This window comes from Gorilla gorilla, chromosome 12, assembly GCF_029281585.2.
Source record: "Gorilla gorilla gorilla isolate KB3781 chromosome 12, NHGRI_mGorGor1-v2.1_pri, whole genome shotgun sequence".
Classification (NCBI taxonomy): Eukaryota; Metazoa; Chordata; class Mammalia; order Primates; family Hominidae; genus Gorilla; species Gorilla gorilla.
The window spans coordinates 105,175,735-105,194,424 of NC_073236.2; the positions used below are offsets into that span (position 1 = coordinate 105,175,735).

Below are 18,690 nucleotides of genomic sequence, written 5' to 3' on the forward strand. Positions count from 1 at the left end.
CCGCTGCACACAGACATGAGGGCTAGGCTAAAACAGTAAGGTCAAGTTGTTTGGACAGAAAGGCTACAGGGCGTGGTCCTGGCTCTTGTGTAAGAATTCTGACTGCACTAACCATGCCTAGGAAGGAAAGGAGTTGCTGTTTTGTAGAAGGGATTGAGGTTTGGGAGATTAGCCGGACACAATCAGCAGGGAGAGCACGTGTGTTTTTATGAGAATTATGCCAAGATAGGTAACAGATGAGGATGAAATTTGGGCTTGACTGAAGTAATGGGAGCTGTCTGTGAAGCCTTGCGGCAGTACAGCCCAGGTAATTTGCTGAGCCTGATGGGTGTCAGGGTCAGTCCAAGTGAAAGTGAAGAGAGGCTGGGATGAAGGGTGCAAAGGAATAGTAAAGAAAGCATGTTTGAGATCTAGAGCAGAATAATGGGTTGTGGAGGGAGGTATTGAGGATAGGAGAGTACATGGGTTTGGCACCACCATGGGGTGGATAGGCAAAACAATTCAGTTGATAAGGCGCAGATCCTGAACTAACCTGTAAGGCTTGTCTGGCTTTAGGACAGGTAAAATGGGGGAATCGTAAGGAGAGTTTATAGGCTTTAAAAGACCATGCTGTAGCAGGCAAGTGATAACAGTGTCAGGCCTCTGAGACCAAGCTAAGCCATCATATCCCCTGTGACCTGCAAGTACACATCCAGATGGTCGGTTCCTGCCTTAACTGATGACATTCCACCACAAAAGAAGTGAAAATGGCCTGTTCCTGCCTTAAGCGATGACATTATCTTGTGAAATTCCTTCTCCTGGCTCATCCTGGTTCAAAAGCTCCCCTACTGAGCACCTTGTGACCCCCACTCCTGCCTGGCAGAGAACAACCCTCCTTTCACTATAATTTTCCTTTACCTATACAAATCTTATAAAACGGCCCCACCCCTATCTCCCTTCACTGACTCTCTTTTTGGACTCATCCTGCCTGCACCCAGGTGAAATTAACAGCCTTGTTGATCACACAAAGCCTGTTTGGTGGTCTCTTCACATGGACACGAGTGAAATTTGGTGCCGTGACTCAGATCGGGGAACCTCCCTTAGGAGATCATTCCCCTGTCCTCCTGCTCTTTGTTCCATGAGCAAGATCCACGTACAACTTCTGGTCCTCAGACCAAGCAGCCCAGGGAACATCTCACCAATTTTAAATCCGGTAAGCAGCCTCTTTTTACTCTCTTCTCCAGCCTCTCTCACTATCCCTCAACCTCTTTCTCCTTTCAATCTTGGCGCCACACTTCAATCTCTCCCTTCTGTTAATTTCAGTTCTTTCCTTTTCTGGTAGAGATGAAGGAGATGCGTTTTATCCGTGGACTCAAAACTCTGATGCCAGTCACAGACTCGGGAAGACATTCTTCCCTTGGTGTTTAATCACGCGGGGACGCCTGCCTGATTACTCACCTACGTTTCAGAGGTGTCTGACCACATGGGGACGCCTGCCTTGGTCCTTCAACCTTAGCAGCAAGTACCACTTTTCTGGGGGTTTGTGGGACCCCATAGAAAATCATACTGTTCAACTCACCTGGCAGCCACTCCCAGAGCCCCTGGAACTCTGGCCCAAGACTCTCTAACTGACTCCTTCCCAGATCTTCTCAGTTTAGAGGCTGAAGACTGACACTGCCCGATCACCTTGGAAGCCCCCTAAACCATCACTGATGCCGAGCTTCGGGTAACTCTCACAGTGGTGGGTAAGTCCGTCCCCTTCTTAATCTCTATGGAGGCTAACCACTCCACATTACATTCTTTTCAAGGGCCTGATTCCCTTGCCTCCATAACTGTTGTGGGTATTGATGGCCAGGCTTCTAAACCTCTTAAAACTCCCCAACTCTGGTGCCAACTTAGCCAATACTCTTTTAAGCACTCCTTTTCAGTTATCCCCACCTGCCCAGTTCCCTTATTAAGCCAAGACACTTTAACTAAGTTATCTGCTTCCCTGACTATTCCTGAGCCACAACCACATCTCGTTGCCACCTTTTCCCCCAGTTCAAAGCCTCCTTCACATCCTCCCCTTGTATCTCCCCACCTTAACCCACAAGTATAACACACCTCTACTCCCTCCTTGGTGACCGATCATGCACCCCTTACCATCCCATTAAAACCTAATCACTCTTACCCGGCTCAATGCCAATATCCCATCCCACAGCATGCCTTAAAAGGATTAAAGCCTGTTATCACTCGCCTGCTACAGCATGGCCTTTTAAAGCCTATCAACTCCCCTTACAATTCCCCCATTTTACCTGTCCTAAAACCAGACAAGGCTTACAGGTTAGTTCAGGATCTGCGCCTTATCAACCAAATTGTTTTGCCTATCCACCCCATGGTGCCAAACCCATATACTCTCCTAGCCTCAATACCTCCCTCCACAACCCATTATTCTGTTCTGGATCTCAAACATGCTTTCTTTACTATTCCTTTGCACCCTTCATCCCAGCCTCTCTTTGCTTTCACTTGGACTGTCCCTGACACCCATCAGGCTCAGCAAATTAGCTGCAAGTCTTCACAGACAGCTCCCATTACTTCAGTCAAGCCCAAATTTCCTCTTCATCTGTTATCTATCTTGGCATAATTCTCATAAAAAAACACGTGCTCTCCCTGCTGATCATGTCGGACTAATCTCCCAAAATCCAATCCCTTCTACAAAACAACTCCTTTCCTTCCTAGGCATGGTTAGTGTGGTCAGAATTCTTACACAAGAGCTGGGACCGCACCCTGTAGCCCTTCTGTCCAAACAACTGGACCTTACTGTTTTAGCCTAGCCCTTATGTCTGCATACAGTGGCTGCCGCTGCTTTAATACTTTTAGAGGCCCAAAAAATCACGAACTATGCTCAACTCACTCTCTACAGTTCTCCTAACTTCCAAAATCTATTTTCTTCTTCACACCTGACACATACACTTTCTGCTCCCCGGCTCCTTCAGCTATACTCACCCTTTGTTGAGTCTCCCACAATTACCATTGTTCCTGGCCTGGACTTCAATCCAGCCTCCCACAATATTCCGGGTACCACACCTGGCTCCGATGACTGTATCTCTCTGATCCACCTGACATTCACCCCATTTCCCCATATTTCCTTCTTTGCTGTTCCTCACCCTGAACACACTTGGTTTATTGATCGCAGTTCCACCAGGCCTAATCGCCACACACCAGCAAAGGCAGGCTATGCTATAGTACAAGCCACCAGCCCGCCTCTCAGAACCTCTCATTTCCTTTCCATCATGGAAATCTATCCTCAAGGAAATAACTTCTCAGTGTTCCATCTACTATTCTACTACTCTTCAGGGATTATTCAGACCCGCTCCCTTTCCTACACATTAAGCTTGAGGATTTGCCCATGCCCAGGACTGGCAACTCTTAATTCCCTCTTAGAGTGGATAGATGATCTTTGCTGGCAGGGGACCCTCCAGTAATTTCACCCTGATGAAGTTCTATTCTTTACTTTTAGAGTCATTCTTATTCTCATTCCCATTCTTATGCCACCCTCTACTTCTCCCCAGCCATCTCCACCACACTATCAACCTTACTCATTCTCTACTAGCCATTTCTAATCTCTCCTTAGCGAACAACTGCTGGCTTTGCATTTCCCTTTCTTCCAGTGCCTACACAGCTGTCTCCACCTTAAAGACAGACTGGGCAATATCTCCTGTCTCCTTACACCTCCGAACTTTCTTTAACAGCCCTCACCTTTACCCTCCTGAAGAACTTATTTACTTTCTACACAGGTCCAGCAAGACCTCCCCAGACATTTCACATCAGCAAGCTGCCACCCTATTCCGCACTTACTTCAAAAACCTTTCTCCTTATATCAACTCTACTCTCCCCATATTGGGACCTCTCACAACACAAATTACTATTCCTGTGGCCGCTCCTTTATGTATCTCTAGGTAAAGACCCACTGCAATCCCCCTAGGTAACTTTCACCTGCTCGACGTTCCTTTACTGTTCATCTCCAAAGTCCTCTTCTTGTTTACTTATACCCAGCCCTGAAAATAACAGTGAAAGGTTGCTCGTAGGTACTCAACGTTTTCTCACACACCATGAAAATCGAATCTCCCCCTCTTCGCAGTTACCTCATCAGTCCCCATTACAACCTCTGATGGCTGCCGCCCTAGCTGGATCCCTAGGAGTCTAGGTACAAGACACTCCTTTTCAGCACTCCTTCTCATCTTTTTACTTTGCATCTCCAGTTTTGCCTCGCACAAGGTCTCTTCTTCCTCTGTGGATCCTCTACATACATGTGTATATCTGCTAATTGGACAGGCACATGCACACTAGTTTTCCTTACTCCCAAAATTCAATTTGCAAATAGGACTGAAGAGCTCCTTCTTCCCCTCATGACACCAACACGACAAAAAAGTTATTCCACTAATTCCCTTGTTTGTCAGTTTAAGACTTTCTGCCTCCACTATTGCTCTTGGTACTGGAATAGCAGGCATTTCAACCTCTTTCACGACCTTCTGTAGCCTCTCTAATGACTTCTCTCCTAGCATCACAGACATATCACAAACTTTTTCAGTCCTCCAGGCCCAAGTTGACTCTAGCTGCAGTTGTCCTCCAAAACCGCTGAGGCCTTGACTTACTCACTGCTGGAAATGGAGGACTCTGTGTATTCTTAAATGAAGAGTGTTGTTTTTACCTAAATCAATCTGGCCTGGTGTATGACAACATAAAAAACTCAAGGATAGTGTCTAAAAACTTGCCAACCAAGCAAGTAATTACACTGAACCCCCTTGGACACTCTCTAATTAGATGTCCTAGGTCCTCCCAATTCTTAGTCCTTTAATACCTGTTTTTCTCCTTCTCTTATTCCGTTTAGCTTTTCGATTCATACAAAACCGTATCCAGGCCATCACCAATAATTCTACACAACAAATATTTCTTCTAACAACCCCACAATATCCCCCCTTACCACAAAATCTTCCTTCTGCTTAATCTCTCCCACTCTACGTTCCCACGCCGCCCCTAATCCCGCTTGAAGCAGCCCTGAGAAACATCGCCCATTATCTCTCCATACCACCCCCAAAAATTTTCGCTGTCCCAACACTTTACCACTATTTCATTTTATTTTTCTTATTATTATAAGAAGACAAACAGGCTTTAATCTTTTTAAGGCATGCTGCGGGATGGGATATTGGCATTGAGTGGGGTATGAGTGATTAGGTTTTAATGGGATGGTAAGTGGTACATGATCGGTCGCCAAGGAGGGAGTAGAGGTATCTTATACTTGTGGGTTAAGGTGGGGAGATACAAGGGGATGATGTGAAGGAGGCTTTGAACTGGGGGGAAAAGGTGGCAATGAGGTGTGGCTGTAGCCTAGGAATAGTCAGGGAAGCAGATAATTAGTTAAAATATCTCGACCTAATAAGGGAACTGGGCAGGTGGGGATAACTAAAAAGGAGTGCATAAAAGAATGCTGTGCAAGTTGGCACCACAGTTGGGGAGTTTTAAGAGGTTTAGAAGTCTGGCCATCAATACCAACAACAGTTATGGAGGCAAAGGAAACAGGCCCTTGAAAATAAGGTAATGTGGAGTGGGTAGCCTCCGTATTGATTAAGAAGGGGAAGGACTTACCTTCTACTGTGAGAGTTACTTAAAGCATCTGTGATGGTCTAAGAAGCTTCTGAGGCGATCAGGCAGCGTCAGTCTTCAGCCACTAAGCCAAGAAGATCTGGGAAAGAGCCAGAGAGCCTTGGGCCAGAGTTCCAGGGGCTCTGGGAGTGGCTGCCGGGTGAGTTTGATAGTCCAATTTCCAGTGGGGTCCTGCACAGATGAGACACGGCTTAGGAGGAATCCTGGGCTGCTGGCATTCCTTGGCCCAGTGGCCAGATTTCTGGCACTTGTAGCAAGCTCCTGGGGGAGGCAGACCTGGAGGAATGCCTGGCCACTGTGGTTTAGGTGTTTGGAAGAAGTCCTTGTGTGCTGGAGATGTGGCTGAGGTTTCTCTCACAGTGGAGGTAAGGGATTGCAACTCAGAGATACGTTGCTACTTGGCTGCCTCTACTCTGTTATTATACACCTTGAAGGTGAGGTTAGTTAAGTCCTGTTGTGGGGTTTGAGGGCTGGAATTTAATTTTTCTAGCTTTATTTAATGTCGGGTGCAGATTGGGTAATAAAATAAAATGTATATTGAGAATAAGATGGCCTTTTGACCTTTCAGGGTCTAGGCTGTAAAGCGTCTCAGGGTCGCTGCTAAACGGGCCATGAACTGGGCTGGGTTTTTCATATTTGATGAAAGAGCCTAAATGCTAACTGATTTGGGAGAGGTCGGATAAAGAAAAAGGAGCATTAACCTTGACTATGCCTTTAGCTTCAGCCACTTTTTAAGAGGACATTGCTGGGCAGGTGGAGGAAGAAAACTGTAAGCCAGACTGGGTGTGCGGAGGGGAGGTGATAAAAGGATTATAGGGTGGAGGAGCGGAGGCTGAGGAAGAGTTGGGACCTAGCTTGACCTGGTGAGGAGGGGAGAGGTCAGATGGGTCTGTAGAAAAGGAAGAGTAGAAAGACTCAGCAACACTTGGGGTTGGGACTGAGGGGACAGGAGGGAAGGAAAGAAGGAGGATTTGGGACAAATCGCATTGGGAACAGAGACTAGGGAGGGACCGAGGTGTCAAAGAATGCCTGGACATCAGGCACCTCAGACCCTTTGCCTATTTTACAATAAGAATTATTTAGATATTGTAGGATGTAGAAATTGAAAGTGCCATTTTCTGGCTATTTGGAACCACTGTCAAATTTGTATTCGGGTCAAGCAGCATTGCAGAAGAAAATAAGGCATTTAGGTTTTAGGTCAGGTGTGAATTGAAGAGGTTTTAGGTTTTTAAGAACACAGGCTAAGGGAGAAGAAGGGGGAATGGAGGGCAGAAGCTTGCCCATAGTGAAGGAGGTAAGCCCAGAGAAAAGAGAGTAGAGACATGGAGAGAAGGGGTCGGGGGGTTCTTGCCCTCCAGAAAAGCGGAGAAGGGGTAGAGACACGGAGAGGAGGGGTCAGGGGATTCTTGCCCTCCAGAAAAGTAGAGAAGGGGTAGAGATACAGAGAGAAGGGGTCAGACACAATTGGCAGGGAGGCACCAAATTTCACTTGCGTCCATGTGAAGAGACCACCAAACAGGCTTTGTGTGAGCAATAAAGCTTTTTAATCACCTGGGTGCAGGCGGGCTGAGTCCGAAAAGAGAGTCAGCGAAGGGAGATAGGGATGGAGCTGTTTTATAGGGTTTGGGTAAGTAAAGGAAAATTACAGTTAAAGGGGGATGTTCTCAGGCAGGCAGGGGTGGGGGTCACAAGGTACTCAGTCGGGGAGGTTTTGAGCCAGGATGAGCCAGGAAAAGGAATTTCACAAGGTAATGTCATCAGTTAAGGCAGGAACTGGCCATCTGGATGTGTACATGCAGTTCACAGGGGATATGATGGCTCCACACAGGGATGAGAGTTGCTGCTGCCCAGTCCAGAGCCACAGAGCCAAGGAGGGCCTGGCCTGCCCCATGGCCCATTACAGAAGAGTTCTTCTTGTTGGCAGAGACTGGGATGAAATTCCTTGCCATGAAGGACTGTATTTTTTTTAACTTAAATATTCATTGAGCAGCTTCTATATGCAAATTATGAATATGGAGATTCATATCATATATTGTCACTGCTTCAAAAAGCTCACAATCTCTTTTCTTCTGCACAGATTTCTGCATCCTGTCAGTCATGATGATAAAGGATTTACTACCTCAGTCATGTCACCACTCTTGAATATCATTCCCATGGCATGGTGCGGTAGGAACTGGTATGTACTAAAGATATCACCAAACATCATTTGTGTTTGTACCAGAAACCTCCAAAGTGACTAATTTGAGTTTTACCTAATCGATCTTCACAGGTTGACTTTTAAAAGTAGGTTCTAATAATCTTAAAGCGATTGGAAATTGAGAAGAATGTAATGGAAAATATATTTATATGGCTTGATTAGCAAAATTCCCTCATAAAGCAGAAACCTGCAGGATCCCTTAGCAATTTACTGAAGATGAAAAATAAGCAGAACAACTTTTTATAGGTCTATAGTCACTAGAGATTAATTACAAACACTAGGTGTATTTTAACCTAATTCTTGGTTCTTGAAAAGCACTGCAGATGACAGCAACAAAAGATAATACCTGCTTTTACCATGGGGGGGAAAAAATGGATAACTGCAAGAGGTGATGGATATGTTAATTTGTTCCACAACAGTAACCATGTTAACTAAATACATGTATCTGATAACATCATGTTGTAGATCTTAAAATACACACAATAAAATTTATTTTTAAGTTAATCAGATTCCCACCTTATTTCTTCTTAAATATCCTTGGTGGGAAAAAAAATGAGATGGTAAACAAATTGTTTAGCAATTCTTAAACATTTCCTCATTAATTATATATCTAATGGAGGGGTTCATTTTGTTTTGAAATTAGTATTGCATTGAAGTAATGTTTTAGATATTCTCATAATACAGTTTACCTCACCCATAGGCCTGTCTGGTGTGATTTATAAGAGACCAAGAAAACTTCAGCCTAAAAACACTTCCCATGCTGATGCCTGAAGTTGCTCAGTTAGGAATTGATTCATCTTGCTTCATTTAGTTCATTGCCCATTCTCACCTCATTTTATTTTAAAATCAAAATGTGTTTTCAAACATGATCCACTTAACTGACAGCCTGAATTCAATCCGTGTAGGTTACTAAGTAATATTTTAAATCCTTTTTCATTCCTTTTACCTCAAAGTAACGGACCTGAGGAGATGACAGCCCATGAGCTAACCATCCCCTGATTGTTACATGATTGCGTGTAATGACACTTTAGGAAAGGAGTGGCCCTGAAAGTCTTTTAAGGACAAATTTCTTAGAGTTTACAAAGTGGGAATATTCCATGAAAGCCTTTATTTGCTCTGTTTATTTATCTTATATATCTACCTATTACTATTCTTAGGATGAATGAATTGTATCCAATGTTCAAAATATCTTTTTGCCTGGGCCGCGTACGGTGGCTCACACCTGTAGTCCCAGCACTTTCGGAGGCCGAGGCGGGCAGATCACGAGGTCAGGAGATCAAGACCATCCTGGGACCAACCCGGGAGGTGGAGCTGGCAGTGAGCTGAGATGGCAACACTGCACTCCAGCCTGGGTGACAGAGTGAGACTCCATCTCAAAAAAAAAAAAAAAAAAATCTTTTTGCCATTAATGGGCACCTAGGTTGATTTCATGTCTTTGCCATTGTGAATAGCACCGTGATGAACATACAACTGCATGTGTCTTCTTGGTAGAATGATTTATTTTATTTTGGGTAAATACCCGGTAAAGAGATTGCTTGGTTGAATGGTAGCTCTGTTGTAAGTTATTCAAGAAATCTCTGAGACTGCTTTTCACAGTGGTTGGACTAATATACATTCCCATCAACATTGTATAAGCATTCCCTTTTCTCTGAAGCCTCACCAGCACCTGTTCTTTTTTGCCTTTTTAATAATAGCCATTCTGGGCCTGGCGCGGTGGCTCATGCCTGTAATCCCAGCACTTTGGGAGGCCAAGGTGGGTGGATTGCCTGAGATCAGGAGCTCCAGACCAGTCTGGCCAACACGGTGAAACCTCATCTCTACTAAAAATACAAAAAAATTAGCCGGACGTGGTGGCATGAGCCTGTAATCCCAGCTACTCGGGAGGCTGAGGCAGGGGAATTGCTTGAACCAGGGAGGTGGAGGTTGCAGTGAGTGGAGATCCTGCCACTGCACTACAGCCTGGGCAACAGAGCCAGACTCCATCTCAAAAAAAAAAATAATAATAAGCTAAAAAAAAAAATAGCCATTCTGACTAGTGTGAGATGGTATCTCATTGTGGTTTTGGTTTGAATTTCTCTGATGATTAGTGATGCTGAGCGTTTTTCATATGTTTTTTGGTCATCTGTATGTCTTCTTTTGAGAAGCATCTGTTTATGTCCTTTGCTCATTTTTAATGAGGTTATTTGTTTTATTTGCTTGTTGATTTAAGTTCGCTTAGATTGGATAAAGAATATTCGGTAAATATACACTATGGGATACTATGCAGCCATAAAAAAGAATTAAATAATGTCCTCTGCAGCAACAAGGATGAAGACAGAGGCCATAATCCTAAGCAAATTAACTCACAAATAGAAAATCTAATACTGCATATTCCCACTTATAAGTGGGAGCTAAACATTGAGCACACGTAGACATAAATATGGGGACAACATACACTGTGGACTACTAGACGGTGGAGAAAGGAGGGTGGGTGGGTTAAAAAAAATTACCTATAGAGTCCTATGCTTACTACCTGGGTGACGGGATCCATACTCCAGACCTCAGCACAACACAGTATTCCCATGTAACAAAATTGCATGTGTTCTCTAGATCTAAAATGAAAGTTGAAATAAAATTTTAAAAGTTAAGGCAAAAAATATTTTTCCATTCCTTTCCTTTTTCTTCTTAGCTTTCCCTTTTTCCTTCTTTGTCTATGTATTGTGGAATAATATAAATAAGTATTTTTTAATTTATTGAATAAAATCTTATCTATTAGTATTGCAAATATCATATTTTGGACCATTTTATATCTCTTAAATGCAAGTTACTTTTTACCTATGTGATTATTTGCATTGTTGTACTATTACTGCTAAGAAAAAGGCCTTCATAGCATACTCAAAAACATTTTGTCAATACTCCACCCACAGGATTCTTCTACTTTTGTGTATATTAAAAGTTCAAAAATCTATACACCTTCCAGAGAGAGAGCCTCCCTCATCTGCTTAATTTAACTGATAGGATTTTGCTATCATTTGAATATTTGTCCCCTCCAAAACTCATGTTGAAACTTAATCCCCAAAGTAGCAGAATTGAGACATAGGGTATGTAAGAGGTGTTTGGGTCATGAGGTCAGAGCCCTCAGGAATGGCCTAATCCATTCATGGATAAATGGATTAGTAGAGTAATGAGTTACCACAGGAGTGGGACTGGTGGTTTTATCAGAAGAGGAAGAGACACCTAAGCCAGCAGGCTCAACCCCCTTACCATGCGATACCCTGTATAGCCTAGGGACTCTTCAGAGAGTTCTCTCAGTAGGAAGGCCCATAAAATGTGGTTCTTTGACCGTGGACTTCCCAACCTCTATAACTGTAAGAAATATTTTTTTCTTTGTAAATTCTCCAGTTTTAAGTATCCATTATAAGCAACAGAAAAGGAACTGAGAGATTTGTTGATGATATTCAGATGTTATGTTTCTACAGATTTATTTGTGGATGACTGACATAAAATTAATGGTCAGCGTGTATTTAAAGGTACAATTTGATAAGTTTTGACATATATATATATATATAAACCTGTGAAAATATCATGATAGTTAAAATAATAACCATATCCACATCCACTACTCGCCAAAGTTGTCTTGTGCCCTTTTGAATCCCTCCCTTCTGCCAACCCCACTTCCTGCTCCCAGTTATCCACTAATATGCTTTCTGTAGGTGTATATTTGTTTGTTTTTTCTAGACCATTATAAGATGGAATCATATAGTATGCACTCTTTTTTGATGGGGGTGGATCGGATTTTTTCTCAGCTTAGTTGTTTTAAATTTCACTCATGTTGCTGCATGTGTCAATCATTCTGTCTTTTTTATTGCTAGTGGTCCATTATAAAATAATGTCACAACTTATACATTCATTCGTCAATGAAGATTTGACTTTTCTTCCCATAGTATTTTAACATTTTGGCAAATATTCATTGGTCTGCTACCAAGTCATTATTTCAGATGTATAAACTGCTTCAAAAATGTCTCAGTCAGGTAAAATATTCCCTTTGTCATGTTGTGTAAACATAATCTTTCCAAAAATAGTGCAGACAAAAAATTTCCATCAGAATTTTTCTTCAAAATATAGAGGATGTCTATAAATATGTTTTTACAACAAACCTGTATATTTGAAATTATCAAATGAACCATATAAGATGGCTGTTTATATGACTGGGTTTCTTTCAAACATTACTAGGGTGATAATTGACAAGTCAGATGATGTTCTGGAAAAAGTAGGTGTGAAATATAGCAAGGATTGATATAACACAATAGCTCAACAGGGACAGTAGGTGTGAAATATAGCAAGGATTGATATAACAAAAGCTCAACAGGGACAGTGCTCTCACCCTTTAAGTCCTGTTAGGTATTATTATTAAGGACAATCACTGTGGAAACCCAACTTTTATTTTAATAGCCTAATTTGTTTCACTTGGATCTTAAGATCAGCAGAACAAAGCCTATATGACAGTGGCTGAACAGGCCATAAAAGACCCCATCTTGACCATAATCTGAGTCTGATGCATCCTGATTATGCCAAATCCTACTTCTCCCTTACCTAGATAGGCCAGGTCAAGCAAGGCCAAGATCAGGGCAAAGAATCTAGCAATGATTTGGCATATCTCTTGACTCTGAGCCTGGAGAAATTGCAACAGATGAGCCTTTTCATCAGAAGTGTAATCGGTCACCTCTACTTTTCATGGAATCAAAAACTGTGTGTGTGTGTGTATGTGTGTGTGCTTTGTTTGTTTTACTCTTCACAAGAATGCCATAGAAGAAACCAACAACTGTGTATCTTGAGAGCTGAAGGATAAGATGGTAAATATATTCTAGTGAGATGAAACACATAGCCATACCCTTCTCTAAAACATGATCTGATAGCAGAGGAGAGCTATTCAATCTAAAGAAGGAAGGGTCTCTGAAACACACTCTCCCTTTCTTTCCAGTAACACTTTTCCTTTAGGTAGTCCCAGAAGAGGTGCTTTGGATAAAGAAAGACTAATTACTTTTACTGATGTGAATGACATACTATTTATGTTAGCATATCCTAACAAGTATTCATATTGATTCAATATGTATAAACTCTCTCTTTGGTCCTATTACCTTCCAGATGTTTTTCTGATGATGTGTATTTAGTTTTATGTTTATAGTCTGTAGCTTACATAGCATGGTTACCTGCTTACAACTTAAGGAAAAAAGGTAAAAGAATATTGGCAGTCTGACAATATAACAGCACACCAACAAAATGTTCCCCAAGAGATCAACAGTTCAAATGCTGGTTTCTGACAAGTTTTCTGACTTAAAAAGAAAACCAACTCATATATTTTACTGACGAAATACCTATTGTTTCCCCAGCAATCTGAGTGCAGTAAAAATCACACACCTGGGTAATTAGGCATTAATCTCAGTAATGGAACAGCCCCACCTACCCTCGACCCTATCAGCATACAACGAGACTGGTTACTTTTTAGTGAGACACTTTTTTTGTTTCTTTTCTTGCTTTCCATTTTGTCAAATTGAAGAAAATGGTGTTTTCTTGATTGGATCTACACTGTGGGGATGCCCTGATCCGCAGTCATGGGAATAGTTGAAGACACAAAGAAACCCAGGCACAAAATATTGCTATTTTCACAGAAAATATCCTGTGGAGAAATGACATTGATTATTCCTGGGTACATTTTAAGAAGGCTTAAAGATGTTCCTGAAACATCTTTCCTTTTCACTTTGTGTCACGCATGAATAGAAGTGAAAGATGCTTTCATACAGCAAACCCTATGTGAGCAACAAAAATGACTCAATTGAATAAAAGTGGTTCAATAAAGATCACTACCTATATTGCTATAGTGCAACAAATACCTAATTAATGCCTACTATGTGCAAAATACTTAATATAATTAATATATAATTCCTGATAGCCTGAATTTTACTTTCCAGTGGAGAGGCAGGCATACACTTATATAACTATAATGAAAGGGGAACTATGAAAGACACCATAACAAAATCAAAATCATTCTGTTGACTGTCAAATGCTAGATCCCCAAATATCACCCAAATCACCTTCATCAAAATAACATATTTATAAGCAAAGCTGATTTTTCCACAATTGAGAGAGAACACTGCATCCACAGAGCTTTGGTAATGTCTTAAATTGGAAAAGACAAGATTAGAAATTATTAAGAATTGAAGGTTTGGCTTAGAGGGGGGGACTTCCAATGGAAATTGGAGAGTGGGGGAAAAGATGATATGTGCTTAATTCAGATTGGGTAAGAATCATAATAATAATGGCTTAAGACAGGTGAAAAAAAGCAAGGAAAAAATTTTGAGGCAAGGAATTAATAGGAACTCAAGGTGAAAATTTTCTGCTGATGCTTTCCATTGAACAATTGGCATTTTTGGGAAAGTTCCTGCAATGAGCAATTAAGCTACTTGCCTGGGAAAGGATATCCTAGAATAGTAGTCATGCTAATAAATGGCATAATAAAGTCATCCTAATATATAGACCAGGCACCGGCAAACTGTGCCCAGGGGCTGATTTCAGAAGCAACGAAAGCTTCTCACATTTTTCAACCTTTTCCAAGGTGGTTGTTTTTTTTGGTTTTTTTTTTTTTTAAAAAGCAGAATGTGTAACAGATTTTATGTGGCCTACAAAGCCTACAATATTTACTTTCTGGTCCTTTACAGAAAATCTTTTGCTAAATACTGATATAGACAGTAAATTGGGTGACTGTGAGCACTCAGCCAGCAAGCATTTGATAGGTGTAGACAGTTCAGCTTCTCAGTACCCAAATAAGAGAGAGAGGAGACAGTCATTCCTACAGATAATGGTTGGTGAGAAATTTGGGTCTGTACAAAGGCAAACATGAGGAATGTAAAGATTTTTATCTTTTTTTGCAACCACTATATCAAGAAGCATATATTCATATCCTGATTTTTTTGTTTGTTTTGTTTTGTTTTTGAGATGGCTTCTCGCTCTTTCACCAGGCTGGAATGCAGTGGTGCAATCTCGGCTCACTGCATGCCCCACTTCCCGGGTTCACGCCATTATCCTGCCTCAGCCTACCAAGTAGCTGGGACTACAGGTGCCCGCCACCACGCCCGTCTAATTTTTTTTTGTATTTTTAGTAGAGACGGGGTTTCACTGTATTAGCTAGGATGGTCTTGATCTCCTGACCTCGTGATCCTCCCGCCTTGGCCTCCCAAAATGCTGGGATTACAGGTGTGAGCCACCGCGCCCAGCCAGAACCCATTTTCGAAGACAACAAGTAGTAGGAACAGAACAACTAAAGATATGAATTCCCGTAGAAAACCATTCATACATATGACACAGTTAGCAACGTCAATTTTTTTTTTTCCTTTTTATTGTTGAAAGACTGAATGCAAAGCAAACATTTTCCCTCATGGAATCTTTCTATGGCATTTTCTTCTCATGAATAAATATAAAACAAACTAGAATTTAATAGCCAAATAGCCTGTTTGGAATCTATTAAAAGGATTAGACCCACTTGATACAATACAAATTGCTAATTAATGAAGTGAAGCAAGTAAATCCTTAACAACATAAGCATAAAAAATTATTTTTTTGGCTTGAGTAGTAGATAACACATGAGTTTTTCATAGGTTCCAGTAAGACTATATATTATATATTCTTATTTCAAAATCATTCTGTTCTTTGAAGCTCTCCCAAAGTGAATATACATGGCTGAGAACATTTCCATCCACAATTCACTTCTAGACCACACCAACATCACACTAATCCTAGGACTTTGAATTAATCTGTCAGAATATTCAAGTGCCATGTATGACTATTATAAACAGATAAAGCTAATATCCAGAAAAAGCAGAATATCATTTTTTAACATCTGTGATGGTTAATTTTATGCATTAACTTGACTGGACTAAGGGTGTCCAGATATTAGCTAAAACATTATTTCTAGGTGTGTCTGTGACAGTGTTTGTACAACAGATTAGCATTTGAATCAGTACACTGAGTAAAGAAAATCTGCCTTCACCAATGTGGTCAGGCATCATCCAATTCACTGGGCCCTAATAGAACAAAAAAGGGAGAGGAAGGGCAAATTCTCTCTTCTTGAGCTGGAACATGTATCTTTTTTTGTTCTCAAACATCCGAGACTGTTTCTCAGACTGGGAGTCATATCATCAGCTTCCCTGGCTCTCAGGCCTTCAGACTGAGATTGGATTACACCGCCCGTTCTCGTTCTCCAGCTCACTGATGGCAGACCATGGGCTTTCTCAGCATCCATAATTTCTTGAGACAATACCCATAAAAAATCTCCTCTTGTATACTTATATATTGGTTCTCTTTTTCTAGAGAACACTGACTAATACAGGATCCAATGATAAAGGTAATTGCTCCAGATGCTAGAAGCAAAATTAAAATAGAAGAAATGTGAGTTTTTCCAACAATGTTAAGAGGAAAACAGAAAGAGAGAGAGAGCCTTTAGTCATGTAGAATTAAGAGACTTAACCAAGTCTTTGGAATTAGAGTGTTCAGCACCACTAGAATGGAAATTTGAGACTCACATTTCTCATTTAAATAATTCTCTTGGAGACTTAGAATGTAGAATTTACACAAAAGATACCATCCAGTTTATTTCCATAAAAGATTTGAGTATCCTGTTTGAGGAAAATATTAGAGAAGACACAGACATTCTTAAAATGACTAGGTCTATATGTTATAGACCATTAAGAGTTTAATTTGTTTTGTACTATTTGAAATGTAGCACCATGCTAGAATATTATTTTACTTATCAGATAGAGGGAAAGTAAAATAAAAAAGTCTTTATTTGATTGACTATTGGTTATAAATATCTGATAAATGAGATCAATTCGTAAATTGTTCATGTAACTGAGCCAGTTATCTTTGGGAATAACTCTTTTTTTCTGTGATAATTACAACTGGGGGAAAGAGAATAGTAATGAAAGACAACCCTAGTATGTGTGTTCTTTATATTTACTTATGGATGATCTTTAAAAAGCTCACTTATATGTTCCCCTAAATTTTGATTTGTGATCTTTGTACAATGATTTGAGGACTACATGATGTTATAGATTAATTCAAATACTTTAGAGAGAGAAGAAAATGAGACTCAGAAAGGTCAAGTGTGTTTTTCAGATTCCTACATTAGGTCTCTTGGGCCTCTATTTCTCTCCTTTCTACCAAATCCTAACCACGATAAATGGTACAGGCTGAGCATCCAAAATCCAAAAATCTGAAATCCAAAATGCTCCAAAATATGAACATTTTTGACCCTCAAATAAAATGTTCGTTGGAGCCTCTCAGATTTCAGATTTTCAGATTTGGAATGCTCAACTGGTAAATGTAATGCAAATATCCCAGAATTAAAAAAAAATCAAAAATCCCAAATACTTCTGGTCCTAAGCCTTTTGAATAAGGGATACTCAGTCTGTATTTCTACTGTGTCATACTTCAGTAATTGGCCCAATAAGTTCAATAACGACCTTGCAATATTAGTGTCTTTACCTCAGCCAGAAATGAGTGGAAGGAACATTATATGCAAACAGAAAAGGACACAGTTATTTTAATGCCCCTTCCTACCCTATCATTAGCCCTCTCTATCTTATCCTATTTATTGAGTTCATTAACCCTTAAAGAAACATACAAAACTTTAATGCCTCCACTTTTCTTAGTTTATGTATTATACTTCTATATCTCCATTTACATCGTGGTCCTGAATGCCATATTAATTATCTGGTTTACTCTTTCACCAGCCTCTTCAATTTCAAGTAAACTTCTGTACTTCTACTACACCCACTGAACCAACCAGAGGCAATCAGCATCCACTTTGAAGCAGCCAAAAATGTTGGTTCCTTCAAAATGGATGTTAAGTGCCTTTGGAGAAAAATAGTATTATTCTATTATGTGGCTGGGTGACAATTTAGTGCTAGAAAGGCGTTCAAGCTGCTGGACAATTATTTAATGTGTCTTTGGTAACCTCTTTCTTACACCCTTCAGTGACTGTCCCAATACTAATCACTGTCCTCATGCTGTCCCACAACCCAGCTCCTGCTCTCCCATTAGCAATAGAAAAATCTCATCACTCAAAGTACCAAATAGCACAGTATTGTAGCACTGTATTGCTGCCCTATCTTGCTTATCTTTCCTCACCATTTGATTGTAAATCATTTAGGAAATAGCATTTATTCTTTATCTTTGTATCTTCAATGGCTAGTATACAGGAAGATCCAGCATAAGTAGATGGATATTGTTCATTGTTCTCTTTCTTTGCTCATTCTCTTCTTGCTGGAATTCCTTCCACCCTATCCTGTCTCTATCTTCTTGCCATCCATCCTACTTATTGCAGAATTACTTCTGAATTTGTTTGGTAATGTATTACACATCTATCTCCTCTCAGAAGGCTTCCTTGAATATTCTTACTCTGGGCCACCTGTGCTGACTATGCTCACAAAATGCCTTTCAATAACTCTGTTATCATTATTATATTGCCTCTATAATACATAGTTTAAAAAATCATATAGCACAGAAAGTTATGACATGAAAACTAAAATTTTCTCTTTCTCCAGTTCCTTCAAAGATAATGTCAGGATTAAATGGTTGACCTTTTCCCAAACCATGCCAATTACTCAAAATCATGGAGCAGTTGTTTGCTTTAAATTTGGATTACAACTTTCAATAACCTTTTTGTCTTATTGCGGATTTCAAGGGTTCAATTGCCTTTCTTTTTGCTTGCTTATATAAGAAGCATATGTCTTTGGCTTGACTCTAAAATCATTTAAGTTCTCAACCAAAACATTTGTCAAAATGAAGCATCTGACTTCATGTTTCAATTAAAGCTAGTTATTCTCTAATGATGCACT

General features: G+C 40.5%; 1 long non-coding RNA gene across 1 annotated transcript in view; it reads left to right on the top strand.

The window, feature by feature from the left end:
* The first annotated feature begins 988 nt into the window (after positions 1–988).
* Positions 989–18,690, top strand: part of LOC129531813 (uncharacterized) — a 94,485-nt gene continuing 76,783 nt past the window's right edge. The window contains exons 1-2 of the long non-coding RNA XR_008677237.2: positions 989–1,192; positions 7,700–7,798. This is a non-coding gene — a long non-coding RNA (uncharacterized lncRNA). The remainder of the gene's footprint in view (positions 1,193–7,699; positions 7,799–18,690) is intronic.